The sequence below is a fragment of the Lagopus muta genome, chromosome 2 (genome assembly GCF_023343835.1).
Source record: "Lagopus muta isolate bLagMut1 chromosome 2, bLagMut1 primary, whole genome shotgun sequence".
Classification (NCBI taxonomy): Eukaryota; Metazoa; Chordata; class Aves; order Galliformes; family Phasianidae; genus Lagopus; species Lagopus muta.
In genome coordinates this window covers 79,739,844-79,747,436 of record NC_064434.1, presented here as the reverse complement: position 1 = coordinate 79,747,436, position 7,593 = coordinate 79,739,844, and positions in this window count along the sequence as shown.

Sequence of the window (7,593 nt, the reverse complement as noted above, 5' to 3'; positions counted from 1 at the left end):
TGCAGCTGGGAAGATCCTCCATCCTGCCCACACAGAACGCTGCATACCTGGAAACCTCATTACTTGACTGATGAGTGCTCTTCTTAACTAAGGTGTGACTTTCTGCTGGAGTCAGGTGGAGTGAAGCAAAGACTTGGTGACAGGCTGCAATGTAAGCAAAAGCTATGTTTTGTATAGCACGCAAAGCTCCAGCTTGCTGCTTGCTATCATGGAATCTCCAAGCACCTGACAGAGGCTACCAATTAATCCATCCTTAACAACTTGCCATTAATTCACTTACAGATCATCCCCTGCGGTGGTTCAGTGCTGTTATTGCTGCTAACAGATGAAGAAACTGAGGCAGCAGTACAAATGGCCGTATCTTTCAATCAATTTATCGTACAGTTCTGCCAAACACGGGGTTTGGCAAAAGCACGTCTTCCATAGAGGCCACACGTTTGGTTCATTCTGGTTAGAAGCATTAATTTAGATCTCCATGCAGATTCCATCCCCCGGGTGCACTGCAGCCCGTGCAGGTCTGCGCGGGGCTGGCACGCATATGCTCACACCAGCTATTCACATAGCCTGGCAGGAGCTGGGTGCCTCCTCTCCTCCCTCAAGGCCCCAGTCCGGGTCAGGGAGCTGGGCCGTTGATGTTTAGTCTGGAATGGTCTGTGGGACACGATTTGGTGGCGTTCCCGTGATACTTCGCACAATAAGCTTAGGGAGGACAATGCCGTTTCTTTGTGTGACATGGTGATGCTGTGTCTTGTGACACGGCCTATTAGCAGATTGGCTAATGCTGGGTGTGCAGCTGCTTTCTGTCACGGGAAAGGCTGAAAGCAGCCAGAATATACCTGTGAATCCTGCCTCTAATTACTGACAGCAAAAAGCACTGCGCTTCTGGTTTTCCCGTACGTGAGCACCTAGCAGACACATGAAAAATAACAGTCAGTAGCAAGAACAAAAATCCCCTTTTATGCCTTACTAAAATCCTGCTTAGTAAAAAGGATTATGCTTGAAATAGGCTGTGATAGAGAGACACAAGGGAAGACAGGCACTTCTTTTCATGAAGACAACTTATTAAACAGCTGAGTGGGTTTCGCTACCTCTGCTTAACCCCGGCTCTCTCTGCACCCCCTATTGAAGATGCTTTGCCTCTTTACAGGGTCCATCTGGCAGCCCTCCATCGGGGCTGAATTTTTCTGAGGATGGGGAGGGGATGTGAAACAGCCCAATGAGGGAACAAAATGTTTTTCCTTTAATTTCACCGAGGCCAAGATTTGGCCTTCTTGCTGAGGGTGGCTCAGTGGTAATAAGGATCCCGGCAGTGAACTTCCTGTGAACTGATGGGAACAGCCCTTCTCCTGGAGCGAGGAGACAATATCCAAGGGCTGTGTGCGGAAAAGGGAGGTAGTCTGCTAATAAAGAAAATTAACCCAGTGGACATGATTTGCCTGCATTCTCCAAAGCTGGAGCTCTTTATAAGTCTTGCCGCAGAAAGCTCTTAAGGATAACAGCTAATCCCTGGATAAGGGTCAAAGTTCTCACCGGGCATTAGAACTTGAAGATGTGATTAAAGAAAAAGTGAAAACTCGCTGCTCAGAGTAGAGCCTCCAGTGGGGAAGCCACAGGGTGCAGTGCTCTGGTTGCTGCTGAATGATCCCAGGACACCAGGGATGAGGAGCTAATGGCTTTGGCTGACGGTGCTCGCGTGTCGGAGGAACCCATAAGGGATGTGAAAGGTATTTGGAACAAAGCAGTCCAACAGCTCTCTGAAACAGCCACTGGGACAGGTGCAAGGTGACATACTGTGGCACCAGACAGCCAAATCTTCACCTCTCTGCCAATGGGGCCTGAAAGTCCCCTCTGGAAAAAAATATTTAGCGGTTGCTGTGGAAACTTCCAATTAGATGACTGAGGTTCGTGTGTATCTACAACCCAAAAGGCAAACAGGGCTCAAGTGGCTTAAAATCAAGAGAGAAACCATAAAAAAAGAGCCACAGCGAGACAAGTATACACAGTCTTTTTGCAGGCTTATGAAAGGACTGAGACTGACAACACCAGAAGATGAGAAGCAGATTAAAAATAGGGCAGAACCTGGTTGTAAGGGGATATGACAAGAGATGGAAACGGGGTCTAAAGTGTGCTGAAAGGGACTGGGTAATGTGATTTAAGGCTAGGAAGGAAAGCCATTGCTGGCATACTGTTCACTCATCACAAAGGCTTGAATTCTTTTTGGTTTGACTGTAGATTTATACATTCACACGGATCTTGTGCTGCTGCAAATAGCACAAGCTTTCTGGTACAATTGGGAGTTTTGATAACCTGGGGTTCAATAGGTGCCTATTCACCTGCATGGTTAGATTGAAGGGTTGCTCACAGCTCCAACACTCCTACCAGCTCTAGCCACAAGTTTTCCGAGACTCAGAACAATTGGCTCCACTGGGAGACGTATCCGTATAAGTGCAGGAGGTTTTCTAAGTGGGAAGGCTTCCTACACCCAAAGCTGACAGATAATCTAAGGCTTGCTCCACCCCACTCCTGAGACACTCAGCCTCTTCCTCCTCATCATCCCATCAAACAGGGTATCCTTTCCCTTCCTTTCACTGGTCTTGCACTGTGCCTCACCTTTCCCAGCCAGCAAAGCCTCTGCTGACCTGTGCTTCAGTGTTTTCTCCACTTATCACTTCCGGTACCCGATATACAGGGCCACAATTCTAGATGAAGCACAGGTGTAAACCTCCAGATTGCAATGAGCACAACTTCAGGGAATTCCTCTTAAATAAAGGCTAGGAGCTCTTCCCTTTCACAGCACAAATAAATGCCGGTGTTACCATCCTGCAAAATGGTGAGCAGCAGGTTCCTCCCATTCCAAAGTCTCCTAGGTGATCCTGTCTGCAGTTTTAAGGCTATGATCCTTGCAAGTCCTTTCCAATGTGGGCAGAAAGCAGTTCCCTTCAAAGGAGCCGCCATGCAGGAGAGAATGAGAGCAAAGCATGGATGTGCAACTACAGCAAAAGAGCAGAGGGAGACTAAGAGGGAGCAATACATATCAGTAATATACGTACCAAGTAATTTAAACCTGCTTGTTATTGTTCTCAACACTCCTACCCCTTTCCCAATGAGCAAACGGAGGAAAGTGTGATTGGTACCAAAATGCCATTGTCTCAAGATGGAGAGGAACAGGGAGACATGACTTCAGCTGGAGCTGAGTGGTGAACAAAATAGTGTGCTCAGTTTTGGGCATCTCATTATGCAAAGGATATTGAGTTGCTGAAACGTGTTTGGAGAAGAGAGGCAAAGCTGGTGAAGGGACTAAAAAAAAAAGGCTTACAAGACTGGCTGAAGGAATTGAGGCTGTTTAGTCAAAAGAGAAGGAGGCTGAAGGGAGACCTCATCACTACAGCTGCCTGAAAGAAGGGTGCAGTGAGGAGGATGCCTGGCTCTTTTCTCTGGTTACAAGTGATAAGATGCAAGGAAATGGTCTCAAGTTGTTCCAAGGGAGTTTTGGTGTTATATTTGGAAGAATTTATTCGTATAAAAGATTAGGTTGGACTTCATGATCTTAAGGGTCTTTTCCAAGCTAAATGATTCTATGATTCTGTGACTTATCCGCTCTAGGGGAAGGTATACAGAGATTTCTTACAATTTCAACAAGCTGGGAATCCTTCTACAAAGAGACAGTAAAATAACAAGAAGTGAATGGAACTTGATCATCTGTCAAAGACTCCAACAGTGAAATACGTGCTTTGACTGAAGGACCACAGTTTTTTTTTTGCATGGGGAAATCAAGGCAGGGAGGCAAAGGAGATCAACAGCCTGGCTGGGAATTGAACCCAGCTCCCTCACTTCCCACACCTCTGCTGTACAGACTAAGACCTGCTGACTCCCACACTTCTTCCAGCCCTTCAGGTGTGCTAGGCAATTCCTATCTGATGATGAGTGAGAGATATAGTTCACGACATGATTGAATATAGCTACATGCAAGACTGCACCTGCACCCACACTTTGGGGCACCACCAACACCTCCCCAGCTCCAGAGCCACGGCATCCTCCTGGCTCAGCAGCAGCAAGGAGAAGGTTCCCCTCTGAGCTCCCCAGGCTGGCACCTTCAGCAGAAGCGATTGCAAATTCCAGTGCAAATTGAGAAATCCCCCAAAAGGATTTAGAGAGATTAGAAATGAGCAGGAAACAAAATGAGATTTAACTTGAGAAAAGACAAGCTGATGTATCTGGGGCAAAGCTACTTTGCACTGGAAAGAGGACACCCTGGAAACTGCCAGAAGAGGCTGAGAACAAGCAACTGGGGAGAGGTGAATTTAGAGAGAGAGACACAAGAGATTGTAAACTTATCTAGAGCCTCTTCTGTGGTTCTGGAGTGATCCACCTTTGAGTGCGTTCAATGGAGGTCACCTTCTGAGGGAAAAGGATTATTGTTGTTATAAATGGAAGGTAACAGGAGATGATTGAGTGCAGAGCTCGATGAGTTGATGTAGAGGGCTTTGAAGAACTTCACAAGCTGTCATTAGCCAAGAAATGCCCTCAAATAAGACACGGTGAAACTCCACAAGCATCTGAGGTCCGTGTTTGAGAAGAGGGAAGTGCACCTAGACACATTTATAAACCTAAAGCAACAACATGAAATTGAGGCACAGAAAACAGAGACTAAAGAGCGGGACAAAGTCCAGAGGGTGCAATGCGTTAGGCCATGGAGTATGACCTGCACAAAGATACACATGTTCAGATCAGCACATTTGCAACTGGTGGACAACTGAAAGCCAGGAATCGTTCCTCTTGGGATGCGTCTGCATTCATGTCTGGTCCCAACAATTCTACAGGGGTGTGGATCACACCGAGTCCCACACAGTGAGTCAGTAATGTCACAGAATCTTGTACTGCACATCCAGCCACTCCAGTGGACTACTAGTGCATAGGGCAGTGCCACTCCCTGACTCATCAGCACCACCTCTGGCAGTTTAGCCAGTTCTCCTGGGTGCTGTGTACTGCCTCGGTCTGCAGTGTATATTTGCAACACATAGTTCTCACAAGCCAGTACTGCGAGCAAGAAATTGGACCTAAGCCTCAAGAATGGCCTCAGATTAGTCACCGAGTAGCTCAGGATGAGCCTGTGACTCATAATTTATGGTGCCTACGGAGACTGGAAACAATCAGATTCAATGCTGTTGACCCCAGTTCATCGCACTTTCTATGATGAGATAAATCAAAGTAACTAGGAGTTGGCTTCTTGTTCTCTAGGAGCAACAACACTTCAGAAGAAACATGAGCTGGTCAGGTGCTTCCAGGCTGCATCTCCCCGTTGTGAGGTCCTTGCAATGCAAAATAAGGTTTGCACTTTCCAGCAAGCTGCCCAAAATAATGAAGGGGACTTGAGGAGGAATGAGCCAATTAGAGCTGGAAAAAAAAGAAAAAGTGGAGTTGACTGACAGAAATTTGCTTTTCTGGAAGTTAGTTCTCACAGTGACCTCTGAGCAGCTGGGTGAGGTGTTTCCTTGAAGGGAATGAGTTCATCATAAAGCTCTGTTGGGGCTTTTGGTTCTGCAGTCCTGGAGTTACAGCCAAGCATAGGCAGGAAGAATAACAAAGGTGCCAGCAGGAGCTTCTGGAGGAGAGGCCAATGACACAGGGTAAATGACATGCAACATAGGCTGCCTCCAGCGCCAGAAGTCTCTGTAATGAGAATGATATGAAGGTTGGGCAGCCAAACAGCAGCTTGGAAGCCTTTCCAAAATGTACACTGTAGCTCAGGCAAGAGTTATGGGTAGAAGTTATGGGTGAAGGGCTCTGCTCAGTTCATGCAGACCCCACTTCTGGCCTTAAAATCAGTGAAGAGGTGATGGAAGTGGTTTATCTGCTTAAGTTGTTCGTTGTAATCATCTGTCACCTCTCCTGAGCTGTCCATGGGGCTTGCAGTGAAGGGGTCTGGTGTCTCCTTCTGCTCAAGTATTGCCATCACTGAACAGGAAGCAAAAGACTCCGCACCACAGATATGTTCAACCAAGATTTGCAAGTTCTTGCCATCCATAGCCAAAGCTTCACATCTGCAAGGCTCCATGCAAATCAGGAGCAAGGTATCACTACCTGCATCTCAGGTTATTTCAGTATGCCAGCAGTGATGGGGCAGTGCCCAGCAGTGCCAGATATCTTTCCCAGCCTGAGTCCTGCCATGCAAAATGCTCCAGGTGTGGAATGTGCAAGAGGAAAGTAAGTAGCTGGCAAAAGCCATGTTGAGATAACTCCATAGCTGAACCCTTGCCATGTGGGCACAAGGTTTGTAGTTCAACTCCTTCCCCTGCCATGTTCAAGTGCCAGGCTTGGCCAAGAGGTGGATGGCACAGGGTGAGCAGTGGGGGTACCCCTGTGTTAAAGGCACATAGGAGCCTACAGCAGCAGGTAGCAATGGGCAGATGCTAGAAGAGACACTTGGGCGCTTTCCATTTGAGGAAAAGTTAGGTGTATTTTTACTTCTTAAAAGTGCTGGGCAAATATGAAAGACTGAGGCAAAAATAAAGAGCATAAACCAATAAGATTAGCCCCATATTACAACATAGGGATAGAGTGCAGAAGTACAGACATTTCCTAATATGTCCCTCAGCTGTGAATGTGCCACATCACCTTCCTGAATGTACACTGAGGCATCTTACGCAGAGCTTGAAGGAGATGTGTAACTGTAGGGCTTCTTCAATCCTGGGCAGATAAACAGGTTGCAGTGTGGAAGAAGCCTGTCTGCCAAATTTGCGTGTCACCTCCAGATGCACACAGAGCTGCACCGCTGGGAGATGCCCCAGTGTCCCTCCCAACACATGAAGCTGGCAAACCACTGCCACCAGGACTTGACATCCAAGAGTGGACTCAACCCTCATCCCCACCATGGTGCAGGGATGCCAGAATGGAGGGGAAGAGCCTCTCCGAGGACCAGAGCTCTTCACATTCCTCACAGGCTGCCACCAGCCCCTAGTGCAGGGTTATCACAGCTCACCACAGCCTATGAGACATGGAGCCAGCCTAGCTCCTGCCTCCGGTGGCATTCCTACAGCACTTGGCCCAAAGGTGGCCTGCTCTCAGGTGAGGTGCTTGGGAGTCTTCCTTCATAACACACAGTGGAGATGGCCCAGGAGCCCAAGCAGAGCCTTTCTCTGAGGTGCTCTCTCCTTGCTTCCCTACTGGAAGGCTGACAGGCTCAATTCACAAACTAAATCAGTAGTAACAAGGAGTCAAAGCAGCTATCAGGCGTCAAATTGGAAAGAGGGAAGGTGTTTCCAACCTAAAGCACGCCTTTCCCGTTGCTGGTGGAGTTTTCTATCTGGGACACCTTTTCCTCCCTTTTCAGGTGGCTCCACAGTTTGAGTCCCACAGAATAACTGAAGCAGGCTCAAGGAAACCCATTTGTGCTGGGCACACAGCAGAGAACCTGGCCGGGCCCCATGCGTCCTCACATCACCCCAGGACAAGGCACATGTGAGTCAGGTGTGACAGATGAGCTCAGGACTGGCAGGACAAGGGAAAGTCAAACTCCTGAGGCTGAATACCTTCAAAGTGTGATCCTCACCCACATGTAGCCTCTCCAGGGAGGGCAAGACTCCCCTCCAACAA